An 18,319-nucleotide genomic window follows, 5' to 3' on the forward strand; every position below is an offset into this window, starting at 1 on the left:
AAATTTAGAAAAAAGTTTACACACTAGGGTACTACGCAAGTATACATATCGTTTCAATTAATATAAGGTTTTCTTTTAAAACCCAGAGTATCGATCCTACAGAGAAGCGAGATAATAAATCCTTTAGGTTAATTCTAATTTATTACTATTAGGCCTTAATTTGAAATGTCGATTAAAGTGGTTTTTCTAACAACTACTACTACTAAATGAAAATCTTAATTCTAAAGATAACTTATCTGGATTAATTGGTTCGGAGAATTTTGAGATGTTAAAGACTACACTTCTTGTGCGTTGACCTAGATAATGTATAAGAATGAAATGCTTAAAATATAATTTTGCGATGACAAATAGGAGCATACATATTATTTACTTCTTTATTTCTTTTTCTTTTTCTTTCCTTTTCCTTTTTTTCTTTTTATTTTTCTTTCAGGATCTTTTTAATCCTTATCCTTTTTTTAGGTGAGAATTACTATGTATGGATATGTTTTTAATGATTTTTAATTTCACTGTCCCTTTTCTAAATTTAAAAACTTATTTTCTATCCTTAACTTAAAAACTAGGATTAGTTTGTTTTAAAAAGAATTTTCATAGATTTTAAATTCTTTAAATAGTATTGTTCTAAAAATCCTTAATTTTTTAAAAAATAAATTTTTCCTACTTTAAATAGTAAAATCATTTACCTAATATTTTATAGTAAATATCCTAACTTTAGTTTCATCCTTTTCACTAACTTATCTACTAAGTTCTTCCATATCATTCCTAAAAATCAAAAGATTAGCATCCTAAAGATAACACCACATACCACAAATTTTTTTAAAAGTGATATTGAATTAAATATAGGCTACAGAGAACAAATAAAATTTAACTTTCAAATTAGTTTTTCTTCCTCCCTCCAAACTTAAATTTTTAAATATTTTGCAATAATTTCCATAAATTATAGCAGGAAGAAAAAGTAAAAGCTAAATCTACCAGTTACTACAACATCTTATCAAATTCATATACATGAATAATCAAGATAGAATGACTGCAGGAGAAAGTAAATCTAGCCTAAGTCATGCTTTCAATAAATTTAAACTAAAAGGAAGTATTCAAAATTTGAAATTTATGTTTTTATTCATCCCCAAAACTTAATTTTAACATGTATAACATTCAATGTAGAAAATATAAGCAAGAAGAAAAACAGTTCAGACATTCTATCTACCACAAATGTCTATTTATACACTTAAAATATTTAGTATTTATGTACACATTTTTATACCTATTTTTTGAGATATTGTGTTAGTGAAAGGTATTTGTGTGTTTTCTTTCAGGTACAATCAAATGAATGAAAAATGATAAAAAAAGCGAATAAGGATCACATTTGGAGCAAAAATGAACTGAGGCGCCTAAGCGCCTAGGATCGGCCCTTACGCGTTAGTTATACAAAGAAAACTGCCCCTATGCATTAGGTACCACACGGTTAAGTGCCACAAGTAGTTATTATATGATTCATTGAATTTGGATGAATTTTTAAAGAGGTGTTTGAAGCAACTCTTGTTAAAAATATAGGAAATAATTCATGGACACAAAAATTCATTCAATTAGCTTTTGAAAGGAGGCAACTTATAGAAGATTCATTGAATGGAGACACATGAATGGAGATGGAGACACATTTTGAAGAGACACCAAGACACCTCTTGAATTTTTATTAAAGAAGACTTGGATCATCAGTGGTCAATCATCATCCATCTCTCCAAAGTAACTGTCGTCACTGCCGTCCATCGCCGCCAGCCACCTTTTCTTTTTATTTTGAATTTTTTTTATTTTGAGTGAATGAAGAGATTCAAAGGAACTTCAAGACATTTGGTGGAGAGAATTTGAGATAAGTGTTTATCTTTGTTACTACATTTGATTTTAATTTAGACTTCTTATTTGTGAGCATGATTTCTACTTTTAAACTCAAGTGTGGTTGTGTTCTCTTCATGAATTCTAAATAATTTTCTTTTATCTTTTTTCTTAAAATGATAAGTGATTAAGTATTGAATGGAAGTTGTGTGAAGTATTAGCCTTTAATGTTGGAAGAAGTTGTGATGAATTCAAATATTGTGCTTTATTTACATCTTGATTTGGCGAATTAAGATGTTAATACATGTTGTGAGAACTTGTAAGATTCGAGATGGTATTGTCTCAGTCAAAAAATCACATTTGATTTCATTTATGAGAATGTAGTTCATGGGGTTGAGTGCAAATGAATAGGGAAATAAACTTTGAAGAGCCTAGAATTAGAGAACTTTAGAGTGACAGGCTAAAGACCCCAATTTGATTTATAGTTTTAGGTTTTGATAAGAGATGTTAGCCCCTAGGTGGAGGGAGAAGAGGGAACTCTAGAGTGAGAGCTAGTATCTTCCCTACCTAACTCGTCTTCAAGACTATTCAAACTATAGATTAACCAATATTCTTTATAGAATCTCTAGTAAGGGTAAAGAATATTATTGCTCTTATTTGACACAACACAATTAGAATAATTCCACAATAGAATTCCTATACTTGTTACTAATTCATAATAAAGAAAAAGATATTTTATTTATATCGCTTTCATCTTGCAAGTATTTAGTTAAGTTAATTAGTTGCTTACTTTATTGCTTTATTTTCAATTATCAAAAATTACAAAAAGAATCAAACTTTCATTCCTATTTTAATATCTAGAGTTTAGGTAAGAATATTTTGCTAAGTAAAATTTTGCTATCTAATTTGTCTTATTTTGTAATTTGCATATTGTAGTTTTCTTTGTGAGTCGATATTTGGGGCTTAATCAAAAAGTACTATATTACTTGATAACGATACGTATACTTGCGTAGTATACCATATTTAAATATTATAATTGTAATCTTATTTTCTTCAAAGTTAAGAATTCACCTAGCTTATGCTCGAGATCAAGTTTTTGGCATCGTTGCAAAGTAAAAAAATATTATTAAGGAAATTAAGCATATAATCACATCATCGCATTTGACATCTATCTAGAACATCGAGATCAAGTATTTGGCTCCGTTCTTGGAGAACATTTCAAAATTTGTAAAGAAATTTTTAGAGAGCAAGTTTCTATTTTTATAAAGTATTATTTAAATTTTTAGATTTATTATAGTAATATTATAGTGTGTGTTTATATAAAGTTCTTGGTTATGAGTTTTTATTTTATTTCATATGTTTTGTAGTAATGTATGCGTAATTCAAGTTCCACAGGACTTGTGTCTTACAATTCTGAATTAGAAAAAAACTATTTAAAAAATTAAAAAATTAAAAGTTATTGAAAAAATAAAAAATTTCAAGAAATGGCAAATCAAAATAATCAAAATGCTGTAGAGTTTAAACCTTTAAGAGCAACGGGATTTCAATTCCGATGACCGACAGCTTCTTACGGGCAAACCTCACACCAAAAATAGTGCCGACAATGGTATCAAATAATCAGTTTGGGGGAGCACCAACTGAAGATCCAAATTTACATCTTGCCAATTTTTTAGAATTGTGTTACATTTAAATATGATGGTGTATCACATGATGCTATAAGATTTAACTTTTTCCTTTCTCACTAAGGGATAAGACTGAGATATGGTTACATTCGTTGGCACCTGGATCTATGAAAACTTCGAGTGATTTAGCGTAGAAATTCCTTGCTAAATATTTTTCACCATAAAAAACTGTAAAGTTTAGAAATTATATAATATCTTTTTGTCAGTTTGAAGGGGAATCTATTTATGAAGCATGAGAATGATTTAAAAACTACTGAGAAAGTGTTCACACCATGTTATACCAGATTGATTAATAATTCAAACCTTTTACAATAGATTAGTTGGATCTCTTAGATCTATTATCGATGTCGTTGCTGGTGGTTCATTGATGTCCAAACAATTTCATGACTCTTATGCTTTAGTTGAAGAGATGATTAAAAATAATTTTCAATATCCTTCTGAAAGGGTAAATCCTTAGAAAGTAGCCAATATTCATGAAATTGATATTTTTGCAATGTTAGCATATCATGTTGCTGCAATTTCAAGAAAGTTAGACCAATTTGGAATGATTTTTTTCTCAACCAATTGCAATGATTGAAGAGAATTGCAATGATTGAAGAGAATCAATGATTGAAGAGAATTCATTAGGCCAAAGATAGATTTTCAAGTAGCACTAAAAACTTTGAATGTCATAAACAATAAGTAAAATAACCCATATTCAAACTATTATAACCAAAGTTAGATCCCAACTTTAACTAGAATAATAATTTTGGTGGTAATAATTAGCAATGGGGGAACGTCCAAGTAAATCTATTGGGAAACTAGCACAACCAAGGGAATAGTAATTATATACTGAATTAAACTTATAGACTGAATTAAACTCCAGGTTTTAACAGTAATCCACAATTTAAGGATAAAATGTTGCTTGTAGAAGAAGTGATATTACAAATGGGAAATCAATTGCAAAGTCAATGAGTTACAATTATAAATATAGAGAATTGATCCCGGTTGAATATAGTTGTGTAAAATTTATAAAGTTTACTCTACTATACAACGGTGCCAAAATATTGATGTGCTATTTTATGAATAATAGCGTTAAGCACTTAATGATGAGATTCTACACAAGTATATGCATCGTTATCAAGTAATATAAGACTTTCTATTTAAGTCCCAAATATCGATCTCACGAGGAAGGTTTAAATTTGAGATGATAAATTAACTAGGATATTCACAAAAATACAACAAAATTACTGTCACTAATTTTGAATGTTTAAGATACTATATAAGCTAAGTTATTAACTGCTAGCAGAATTTAAATGTAGAGTTTAAAATAATAACTACTAAACTACGTTTATGTGATGAAGTTTTCACATATGAAAAAACATCTTTTCCATTACAATGAGTTTTTGGTGAAATGAGATGAGATAAATGGTTTGAATTTGTATTGTGCCAAATAGGAGCAATTTTAATTCTTTACCCTGATTCAGTGTTATAGAAAATCATTGGCTAATCTTAGGTTTAGTCCCTAAATCCGTGGCTAGGCTAGGAAGATACTGGCTCCCAGTCCAGAGCTCCCACTTCCCTTCCCTTGAAGCCTAACTCTCGCTTTAGTTTTTAAACACTAAGATAAAATTGGGGATTTTTAGTCTGTCACCCTAGAAATCTCCAATTCTACACCAAAAAATGTACATTTTCCTATTTTTTTGCACTTAATTCCATGAACGAAATACTCCTTCATAGACTTAAATATGATTCTCACTCTATTGTAGAGCTCATACTCCATTTTCCAGATGATATGTTTCACAACATATTTTAACAATTCAATTGGACAGATCGAAAAGTAAATTAAGAGCGGAGTTAAAAAAACATCACAATTTATTTTAAATTTTAACATTAACACATCCAAATTATCTCTTCATTTCACCATATCTCAGAGTAGGAAGAAAGATAAAGAAAACTACTCATAATTTATGAGAAAGATACAATAAAACACAAATTTCATATATAAAAATAGTTCATACAACAATAATAAAAAACAACACTTAACTAAAACTTTTTCTCAAAGCAAATCCTTTGTAGCCTCTCTTAGGAAATGTAGGAAGAAGAAATCCCTCACTTATCTCCCTCTCCAACACTTCTTAGAGAGTAATTCACACTTAAACTCACCATAAAAAATCAAAACTATAAAGAAAATAAAAATGACTAATGGTGTGAAATGATGTAAAGTGGCAAGGAGTAGTCAAAGAGATGCGAAGGGGGGTCCTTTTCTGATCAATTTCGGCTCTAAATAGAGCCTATGGTCTGTTTTCTAATAGGTGCATCCAAAAACTCTTTAAAAAGCATCCAAATTTGTCGAATTTTTTGGAAACAGGATCTGCACCAACACTGGCGCCGTCGGCGCCCATTCTGGGGTCGTTGGTGCCATTGGCCATGGCCATCCAATTAAATTCATCTTCTCTGTCAAATGGCGCTGTCGGTGTTGAAAATTTTTTCAAAATCTCTATTTTGCTCCAAATTTCATCATTTTTGCTTCTTTTTTGCTCCAAGTCCTAAAAATTAACAACATGCAATAAAACATAAAAAATACATTCCATTAAAGTGCAATATAACAAAAAATGAGTATAAAATATAAGCTAAAAATGCAAAAAAAATGTTTTTAGTTTAAGTAATTATCTTTTATAAAAAAGAAAAACTTTCTAAAAAGTGCATATTACATAATCTTCCGTGTGGATTCGATATTCAGGTCTTAATCAAAAAGTCCTATTTTACTTGATAATGATATGTATACTTGCGTAATATCCCAATATAAATATATATAAATTAAAATTTTAAATTCTTATTTTTTTTCAAGATCAATTTTTTTATTTTGTTGCAAAATAAGGAAATATAAGTGAAAAATACCATTAGAACTATTGTTATACTGTGCATAAGCATTAAGATCGGGGATCATTGACCGACAAGATCAACAAACTTAACACAAACTCCTAAGTCGATAGATCTAGAACAAAGTGCAAAATTAAGTAACAATTTTTTTTGCTAGGGAGTACAATCACTCTTGCTGGGGAAAAAAAGATAATCTGGAAATAACCATTGGGAAAACTGATGATTGAGGCGGAGACTCTATTTCAAATTCAATGTTTAATTTTGATTTCAACATTAATAATTTAAGAGAACAAGATTGTGTGAGAGGACTGAATCGAGATGGAAAGTACATGGACTTATATCCAACTCAAAAGGGTGAGAACAATGCAGAGGAAGATAAACATTAAGGACATTACACCAGGAAGGAAAGAATATACCATTTCGAGCTACAGTTAAGGACATTACGTCCTAACTGGATCTAGTCAAAAGATGGCTACCATCAAGGAAATTACGCCAAGGAGAAAGACTATACCAACTCAAGCTACCACTAGGGACACTACGTCCAAAATGGATCTAGTTGAAGGATGGTTACCATTAAGGACATTACGCCAAGAAGAAAGACTACACCAGTTCAAGCTACCTCTAGGAACATTACATCCAGACTGGATCTAGTCGAAGGATGACTACCATTAAGGACATTGCGCGCCAAGAAGAAAGACTATACCAGTTCGAGCTACTGCTAGGGACATTACGTCCAAACTGGATCTGGTCGAAGGATGGCTACCATAAAGCACATTACCCCAAGAAGGAGGACTATACCAGTTCCTTCGAGCTACCACTAGGGACATCACGTCCGAACTAGATCAAGTCAAAGGATGGCTACCATTAAGGACATTACACCAAGGAGAAAGACTATACCAGTTTGAGCTACTGCTAGGGACATTATGTCTGAACTGGATCTAGTCCAAAGATGGCTACCATTAAGGGCATAACGCCAAGAAGAAAGACTATACTAGTTCGAGCTACCGCTAGGGATATTACGTCCGGACTGAATCTAGTCGAAGGATCGCTACCATTAAGGGCATTATGTCAGGAAGAAAGACTATACTAGTTCAAGCTACCGCTAGGGACTTTACATCCGAACTGGATCTAGTTAAAGATGACTACCATTAAGGACATTACGCCAAGGAGGAAGACTATACCAGTTCAAGCTACCGCTAGGGACATCATGTCTGAACTAGATCGAGTTGAAAGATAGCTACCATTAAGGACATTATGCCAAGAAGAAATAATATACCAGTTCAATCTACCTCTAGGGACATTACGCCCAGATTGGATTAAGTCAAAGGATAGCTACCATTAAAATCATTACGCCAAGAAGAAAGACTATACCACTTCGAGCTACCACTAGGGACATCACGTCCGAACTAGATCAAGTCAAAGGATGGCTACCATTAAGGACATTACACCAAGGAGAAAGACTATACCAGTTTGAGCTACTGCTAGGGACATTATGTCTGAACTGGATCTAGTCCAAAGATGGCTACCATTAAGGGCATAACACCAAGAAGAAAGACTATACTAGTTCGAGCTACCGCTAGGGATATTACGTCCGGACTGAATCTAGTCGAAGGATCGCTACCATTAAGGGCATTATGTCAGGAAGAAAGACTATACTAGTTCAAGCTACCGCTAGGGACTTTACATCCGAACTGGATCTAGTTAAAGATGACTACCATTAAGGACATTACGCCAAGGAGGAAGACTATACCAGTTCAAGCTACCGCTAGGGACATCATGTCTGAACTAGATCGAGTTGAAAGATAGCTACCATTAAGGACATTATGCCAAGAAGAAATAATATACCAGTTCAATCTACCTCTAGGGACATTACGCCCAGATTGGATTAAGTCAAAGGATAGCTACCATTAAAATCATTACGCCAAGAAGAAAGACTATACCAATTCGAGCTACCGCTAGGAACAAGATGTCCAAACTGGATCTAGTCGAAAGATTGCTACCATTAAGGATAAACTGGATATAGTCGAAAGATTGCTACCATTAAGGACATTACGCTAAGGAGAAATACTATATTAGTTTAGTTCGAGCTACAACTAGGGACATCACGTTTAAACTAGATCTAGTTGAAGGATGGTTACCATTAAGGACATTACGTCAAGGAGAATGACTATACTAGTTTGAGCTACCGTTAGGGACATCACGTCCGAACTGCATCTAATCGAAGGATGGCTACCATTGAGGACATTGTGCCAAGAAGAAAGACTATAACAGTTTCAGCTACCACTAGGGACATTACATCCAAACTGGATTTAGTCAAAGATGGCTTTCATTAAGGAGATTACAGCAAGAAGGAAAACTATACCAGTTTGAGCTACCGCTAGGGACATTATATATGAACTGGATCTGGTCAAAGGATGGCTACCATTACCACTAGGGAAATTACATCCAAACTGGATCTAGTCAAAGGATGGCTACCATTAAGGACATTACGCCAAAGAGAAAGATTAACGTCCGAAGTGGATCTAGTCAAAAGATGGCTACCACTAAGGACATTACGCCAAGGAGAGAAACTATACCAGTTCGAGCTACTGCTAGGGACATTACGTCTGAACTGGATTTAGTCAAAAGATGGCAACCATTAAGGACATTACGCTAAGAAGAAAGACTATACTAGTTCTAGCTACCGCTAGGGACATTACGTCCGAACTTGATCTAGTCGAAGGATGGCTACCATTAAGTAAATTATTCCAAAAAGAAAGACTATACCAACTTGAGCTACAATTAGGGACATTACGTCTGAACTTGATCTAGTTAAATATGGCTACCATTAAGAACATTATGCCAAGGAGGAAGACTATACTAGTTCGATCTACCGCTAGGGACATCATGTCCAAACTCGATCTAGTCAAAATATGACTACCATTAAGGACATTACGCCAACGCCAAGAAGAAAGACTAAGAAAGACTATACCCATTTTGAGCTACCTCTATGGACATTACGTCCCGACTGGATCTAGTAATAGATAGATACCATTAAGGACATTATGCCAAGAAGAAAGACTATGCTAGTTCGAGCTACCGCTAGGGACATTACGTCCGAACTGGATCTAGTCGAAAGATGGCTACCACTAAGGACATTATGCCTAGGAGAAAAACTATAACAATTCGAGCTACAACTAAAGGCATCACATCCGAAATGGAGCTAGTCAAAGGATGGCTACCATTAAAGACATTACGCCAAAGAGAAAGACTATACCAGTTTGAGCTATCGATAGAGACATCACATCCAAACCAGATCTAGTCAAAGGATGGCTACCATTAGGGACATTACACCAGAAAAGAAGGACTCCAAGGTGGGAATCAAAATTCCAGTACTGACCCTGAGAAAATCCTCGGGAAAATCACGAGGTTTGATTGAGTGCTAAGAAAGGAACAGGGCTGGAACAGGGCTCCAAGACCTGCCCCGAATGCAAGGAGTGGTGAGGAGTGTGTCGCTTTATGGGGAATGCAGAAGATTTTGTGATTAGTATGATCGTAGAAGTTCATGCAGTGCTGAATTTTATTGAAATGTATGTGCAGAGATTTAAAAAAAATTATGAGATCCAGAATTTTACTTTGTTGCATTTATTTTACGACTTGGACCCAGTTTTAGACAAGTGCGACATCTAAGCCTCTAAGAACGTTTCTTTTTCTCTGAAATATGAGGCACAGTGCTTTTTAAAATATCGTCCACTGACTAAGGACAAGTGTTAGAGCATAACCCAATCTTTAAGGTGCTATCAGAGATATTCTTTCAAGTACCTATAAAGATGTGTTATCTCTAAGGAAACCATTGCTGAAGAGGCCATGAGTTCATAGCTCTATTTGTAGTAGTTGTCGTTTGCTTTCACACTAATTCTGTAAAAGTTGTTCATGTCATCTTTGAGGAGTCACTCTGACGTTCTTCAAATTGTTGTTGGAGTTATATGTACTGGGTAACAAAGGATATGATCTTAGGGTTGAATTTCCATTAAATGCTAATATCATCATCATCTCCTTAATTATTTCTTCCTAAGCCTAAGAAGATTTCAGAATTTTGGTCTTGTGATCAAAATATTTTTTGCTTCCCAAAGATATTTCTGAGTTAATTAATAACCAACCAAAAGACTCAAGATCATTAAACCTTTTCTTGAATATAATATAGGAAGAATTTTTTTAAGAGAGCATTTCAAGTTTCATTAATTAGGGGAAACTTAGACACCAATTTTCGATTATATATCCACCTAAAGCTTCTTCTCAGGGAGACTCTTCTTTTTGCTTTGATTTTTTTATCAAACTTTTCAAAAAAAAAAATTTCTTTTCTTCTTCTCTTTTCTTTTTTTTTTTCTTTCCCCATGTTTTATTGAGAATTACTATATCTGGTAAAGCATGGTTTAAAGGTTTTGAATATGAGGTTTTGAATATATTAATTAAGACACCAATTTTTTATTTTATGCTCACCTCAAGCTTCTTCTCTAGGGATTTTTCACACAATTTTTTTTGGTGCTCCCTTTATTTTCTGAGAATTACAATATCTGGTGGAACATATTTCTTTTAAAGATTTTAAATGTCCAAAATCCCCTAACAAATAATCCTTAAATATTTCTTAAGTCAAATTCTGAGATATTATAACTCGTCCGAAAGTCAGGACCCAGTCACGTGGCAGGAAATTAAAAGGCTTATGATATCCTGGGTCAATTACTCATATTTCAATCACACTATATTATTTTGAAATCAACTTAGGACCTAGTCCAAATTCTTTAAAGTGTGTGCCTCAGTTATTAGGGCATTAGTTTCATTCTTCTCTAAAGTTATATTCGTATCAAAACATCCAAATTTTTCTTTTGAGGTGATGAGTCTTTTTTAAGTATTGAATAATTATGAACAACAACAAACTCTTTCTTTTCATTAATTGCGGTGGAAGGGATGAGATAAACTAACATTGATCCTGCTAATATACCCTTTTAACAAAAATAGTAATAAAATAGTAGCCAAGAGGCATTTCATTCGTTGTCAGCTGCGTAGGGGTCAGTTGGAACAAATAGATCAACTGAAATCATATTGATAGAACCTCTTTCAGGTTCTTTTTAAATATTCTTCTGGGATCGTGATATTTCTTTCTTTGAAATTCCTCTCGAGCCAACCCTTAAAATAGAAACATCCCTCTATAATGTGTGCCTGCATCCTGTGATACGGACAAGAGATGGGATGACCCTTTTTATCCATCTCCTCTGGCCTCCTCGAATCTGGTAATCTGAATTCTGGCTTCTTCATTAAGTTTCTGAACATCTTTGGCATGACTTTATCTTTGAAAGAGTATACCCTGTTCATCCTTTCTGCAAAAGTTAGACATCGTCTACACTCTATCAGGTATGGCCCTCCCTGAAAAGACTGCTGGTTGGACTGATCATACTATCGTTCTTACTAAGGTTGAGGGTGATGCGACGACTGTTGAGGAATCTGACGAGAATGCTCAGCCTAAATTTTCATTGGCTGCTTCCCTTTATCAACTGTTGCTAACATTTTGGGTTTCTTTTCGAACACCCTAGACGATCTGAACTTCTCGGTTTCTTTTTAGAAATCCAAATGCTTAACTTCTTCTTGCAAACTGTTAGCTTTGCTAAGTAGCTTTTCATAGGAACTGACAGAAAATCAATGTTTCATTACCTCTGATATTGCCACAATTGGCTTGGAAATGTGCTATGTACAGTCTGAGATTTCTAGTCTCATCAAATATCTTAAAGTTTGGTGACACAAAACCCTTAGGGTAGGGTACGACATCGAACTCCTCTGGGAAGGGTCTACCCTTTAAAATCAATGCACCACCCTTAAACTAGGCTAAGGCCTCCCGAACTTCTTCGACCATTTGTTTAAATTAATTTTCTAGTATGAAGCTTTGGACATAGTACTTTTTTGATTGTTCATCAGATGTGAACTCTTTTTTTTCATCTGCAACATGAATGGTTTCCGGTTGGTTCGTTTCTGGAGGTGTCATCTGTGGTGATTGTAGCTATCTTTTCATTGCAGTCACGACGATCGTAAATTCTTCAATTTTCTTTTGAGAAAAATGATCTGTTCGTCCCTTTATTGGATGACCCCTTGCCTCTCATCTGTGACGTTATCCTCTCCAGAAGATGGAACGTCGCATGTGGATAACTCGACCCGGGTCTCGATGACATTGATTTCTATTAATCCTCTGTCCATGTAATTTGGCACATCGTAATTTTCATCATTCATATCTTTTTTTGTTCTTCAGAAAATTGCGCAATATTGGTTCAGAGTTTCTCTAGCTTAGCCTCGATTGACATTCCTTCGAATATATATAGTTTAGAAAAATATGAAATCAAACCGACCCCATGTTTTTAATAGTTTAAACAAAAGAGCACTATACCTCAAACGATGTATCTCTCCTGAAGGATAAATACAAGACTTGAGGATGAAGCTCGATTAAATAAATTAAGAAATATATGACATCCATTTGGTCTGCGAAACCATGTTATTTGCCGACAACTTTCCCTATTTAATACAAAGAATTAAATAGGGTTTATATTAAGCTGGGTTTGGAAAAGCTGCCTATAAGGACAAGCCCTTATAGTTAATTACATCTAAAATGACCAGAATCACTCAAGAAAACTCTCGATAAAAATCATGGAATATTATCTTCAAAGAGGTCAAAAAGACTTTTCAATGAAATCGGACAAAGAGGTGTGAAAGGGGAATGACTCAAATTTGGAACATTTTGTTTTTTGAATCTAAAGGAAGAAGAAAGAAGAACTAGGGGATGTAGGGGATGTCATAGATCTGAAGGAGAACCTCGGTGACTTCCCAAGCTACCCTATAGTTTAGCTTCAATTTTGGAGAGAGATTACTTAAATTCTTCATCCTTCAAAGTTTATTAATTATGGCTTACATCTATATGAGACAATCACACAAATAGCCTGGAAGATATGAAGATTTAGTTCGTAACGAACGACAACCTTGGAATCCTAAGATGGGTTAAGGCTTATATTGTATAACAGAACCAAACAAAGGCCTAAAGATGAGTTGAGGATTTATGTTACATAAACAAACAACCTCAAAATCTTATGGATTGTTGTTTAATTCTAAGGAATGGTTTAGCTGGTGTAGACATGTTTTACTGTTGAAGATGGCCGCGCTACCCACAATGCTAGCTCTAATCTCTTTATCATGACAAGTTTAAGTTTTCTAACATGTCAAGTCATGATGTTAAATCAAATGTTCCTATGGTTATGGTTTTTTAAATGTTATGGGGCATATTAAAGTTGACTTGAGTGACACGAGTTAGGATCCTACGATTCCCTCGTTCCGACACCACTATTTTATATCAGATTCACTTAGCCCAAATGAATTTAGTAAACTCAACTTAATGAGCTTCATACTTTCATTTAAGTCGTAGGAAATCTCATTAGCACCCGAAGGTTAACTCTTCTGAGGAATTTCCGATCATCCAATAGAGACGTCTTGATTTAGTTGCAATTCTTGTTGTGATGTTTGTGATTAAATTTTAAGTTGTTTTATACTTTGAATGTTGTGGCAGTGAATTTTATCTTGGTTGATTTTAGTTTTGGTTTTGGCTTTACGGCTATCCAAATAGTTTTGGTTTTCATGCAGGGTGACGTCGTTGTTTAACATGTAAACTCGAGATAAGAAGTACACAAAGGCAAATATAATAATTTAAAAGCGTACCTATTCCCTTATCTGCATCCTCACTGAAATATTTCAACTAGAACAAAATATAACAAGTTTGATTTATCCTTCAAAATGTCCAAGAGATTCCAAAGTGTTTGGAGGATGACCCTGAACCGCCCTTGAAATGTCCCGAGTCCACTTTCAACTTATCAAATTATTCTTTTAATCATCCCAAGATCGAATTAAAACTTAAGTACCTAAAGAGTAAGAAAATCAAATAGTCACTTAACATTTCATTTTGATAGTTATGTGAGTGGATGCCCCAAAGGGCGAATTCAAAGTTATTAAGGACTTTAATACCTCAAATTAAAGTAGGGCTTAAAATGTTTGAAAATATTTATTATTTAACTATGTTCATCTTTTCTAATCCCGATTAAGCCAATTTCGCATATCAGCCTAATTCATTATTAGACCTCTTTTTAACTTCAATTTTCAAAGTCATTTAAAACAATTTAAATGTTGAATTAGAATTTCTATCAAAATCATATTTATATATATATGGCTCAATGATAATGACTCTATTTCTTTAGATGCTGATTATAAACATCTGTTAATGCAAACTGAAATAGATAGGACTCCCATAGATAGGACCCATTTCAATGCAGACAGATCCTATACTTTGAACCTTAAGCTTATTGATCCTCCTACTGATATAGAGGTTTGGATGGCTATTAGCTCATTTGATTGCTCTAAATCTGCTGGTCCAGATGGTTTCACTGCAGACTTTTATAAGAAATATTGAGACTTAATTAAGAAGGATTTTACTGCAGCAATTAGGAGCTTTTTCCAGGGAAATAATCTACCTCATTATTTCAGTGCAACTAGCCTTGTGCTGATTCCCAAGGCTGATGTTCAGAATAAATGGGAACATTTCAGACCTATTTGTCTCACTGCTGTTGTTAGCAAAGTAATAAGTAAAATCGTAGTCAAAAGGTTGCAGCCACACTTGGATAGACTTATTTGCTCATATTAGTATGCATTTGTTAAAGGGAGATATATCTCAGATAATGTTCTTCTTACTCAGGAGCTAGTGCTGGACTTGGACAAACCTTGTAGCGGGGGTAATCTAATTTACAAACTTGATATCAAGAAAGCTTATGACTCTATCAGCTGGTCTTTTATTTTGGAAATTCTATCTGCTAGAGGTTTCTCTGCTGATTTTTATTCCCTCATACATAGGTGCCTTGCTAACAACCATCATTCTATTCTTATTAATGAGCAACTTAGGGGTTCTTTTAATGCTACCAGAGGGCTAAAACAAGGGGATCCACTCTCCCCTACTATTTTCGTTTTGGATGAATCACAGGATCCTCAATGATAACTACTCTAAATACCATCATAGGTCAAATTTGGTTATTTCACATTCACTTTATGCTGATGACATCATGGTCTTCTCTAGCTCCCATAAGAATGCTGTCAAGAAGGTCACCAAGTGCCTCAAAGTTCTTCAGGACAACTCAGGTATGTGATTTAATAAGGATAAATGCCAACTGATTTTCAATAAAAGAATTACTTCTAGATATAGACAGTGGATAGCTAAGTACACTAGTTTCAATTGCACACGTCTTCCAATCAAATATCTGGGGGTCCCTCTTATTATGGGTAGAGCTAAGCAAATTCAGTTTGAGGAAGTCCACAACAAAATTAATTCCTATCTTTCTTGTTGGACCAATTCATTTTTATCTAATGGTGGAATCACCATTCTCAAAAGCATCCTCACTACTCTTCCTTCTTATATTCTTCAAATGACCAACCTTAAGAAAAGTACCAAATTGGTTAAAGAATGAAAATAAAAAGTTGGTGCCTAATTCTTTACATAATTAATTAAACTTGACAGCAATTACATTGGGCTTCCTGGCAAAAAGTTGTTAAACCATTTATGGCTCGTGGTATTGGCTTCAAAGGGCTTCAACAACTCTTTCATGTTAACCTTTGCAAGATATGGATTAAATTCAGAGAACAGTCATCCTTTTGGGCAAAATTTATGATGGGAAAGTATTGTAAGGAACAACACCCCTCTTTTGCTATTAGGAAAATTAGAGACTCCAAATTATGGGTAAGCATGCTTAAAGTTAGAGACCAAGCTGAAAATTTATTTCTCTAGGAGCTGGGGAAAGGTGATGTTAACTTTTGGTTGGACCACTGGTGTTTAGGTGTCCTGAAGATTGGCTCACTTCTGTTACAAGCCTTCCTCATACTGATACTCATGCTGCTGACTATTGGAAGGAGAATCATTGGTCTCTCACTAAACTGAGCTCTATTCTACATGAACCTTATATTACCCAGATCTCCAATATACCTTTTGACAGGGATAGGCCTGATAAAATTTTATGGAAAACTCATGCACATGAAAGTCTCACCAAAGCCATATACTCTAGTCTTTTCTGCTGGGATGAAGTCCATTGGGGGAATGTTATATGGAATAAATTCTTGTCACCTTCCATGTCAATGTCCTTTTTCATTTGGAAAACTATGCCCAACTTACTACCTACTGATGACATACTTTAAATGAAAGGTCTTAGGGGACCCTCTAGATGCCACTTATGCTTGGAGAAAGAGGAATCCATCTCCCACCTTTTTTTTATTGCAGATTTTCACAAGATGTCTGGACTGAACTTTTTTCTCACCTAACCCTGAGGAAATTTGTCTTCAAGTGGGATGAAATTAATGGTTTACGGCATAGTTGGAACACTTAAGAGATTGCTCCCATTCCTTTTTAAGTTGCTTCGTTTATTTTGATGGCTAGGAACTTTGCTAAATATGAGACCAAGATCACTACTGTAGCTGGTGTGGTGAGAAACTGTATGACCTTTATCCAAAAACCAACAAAAACATTTCCCTAATATTTGTTCTACTACGATTCAGACTTCCTCTCCATATACTATTGCCAAAGTCTTTTGGAGACCTCCTAGCCCTCATATAATTAAGATAAATACTGATGGCAGCTTTGCTGATTATGATGCTGGGGTGGGAGGAATTTTCAGAAACCATCATGGGAAGTGCCTTCTTTTCTTCCATGCTCCTGTTATTGCTGTTGATGATTTGGAAATTGAATTAATTGCAATTTTTTGGGCACTTTTGATTGCAGTAAAGATAAACTGGACACATCTTTGGATTGAAGTGGATTCTACTATCCTTATTAATCTGTTTGATCAAGAGGGGTCATCATCTTGGCGCCATTCTTATTGGGTTCAAAAAATTAAATTGCTTGTAGCCCAAACCACCACCAACCTATCTTTTAACTATAGAGAAGGGAACAGACCTACAAATTTGTTAGCTAGACATTGGTTAAATTCCAATTCTATCGTTGTCTCTTCTACTCCACCACCTCCACTTAAATTCTTGATTGTTGGGGACATTATTGATGTCCCACATTTCAAAATTGTAAATTGATTTATCCATTCTTTTGAGGATCCCCTAAGTTTATGTTTTGCAGTTTTTGTGTTTTTAGAGGGATCCTTGTGTTTTTTTTAACTCTTTTGTAAGCTTTCACTTATTTAACATGTAAGGAGCCACTAGTAGCTCTTTTTGCAATATATATATATATATACATACTCGAGGGACTTTGAAAGCTAGTATCAGCCACTCGTATGTATAGATCCCGACATTCAACTAGAAGGGTGTCCTGTTGTACCAACTTAGGAGGGTACTTCTTAGCTTGGTACTGGTGATCGATAAGTGGACAATCAAATTTACATTTAAAATTTATATTTTGGCATGCACATAAGTTTCATGCAGAGAAAGTTGTGGCAATTTTGTTGTTAAAATACTTTGCAAATGTAGCATCTACTCTTATCGTATATGTTCTTAACACATTTGTAGAAATATGATTGTCTACAAGTTGATCACACCATCAGACGTGGGGCCGCCAACAACCTAAGAGGGCAAGGGTGCCTCGCTAGTCTTATGTTGGTGAATAATATTATCATCCTACAATTCACAGGGCCCGATGTTGTAGGATGGAACATTATTCCTCTCTACCACCGACATGCCTTTTTCATCATCGCCCTTACCCCAAAATGAACTATCCAACTTTCAAAAATAGTACAAAAATACTTAGTTGGGAAGGTCACCCGTCTAAAAACCAAAAATACAAGACACACTCCTACAGAGGGTGAACAATCCACAAAACAGACTGACCATACATCAGAAAGGAAAGAAAGAGAAAATAAAACAATTTATATACATATAATAGTGTGGAAGTATATATATATATATATATA

Source organism: Phalaenopsis equestris, unplaced genomic scaffold, assembly GCF_001263595.1.
Source record: "Phalaenopsis equestris unplaced genomic scaffold, ASM126359v1 Scaffold202294, whole genome shotgun sequence".
In the NCBI taxonomy this organism is placed as follows: Eukaryota; Viridiplantae; Streptophyta; class Magnoliopsida; order Asparagales; family Orchidaceae; genus Phalaenopsis; species Phalaenopsis equestris.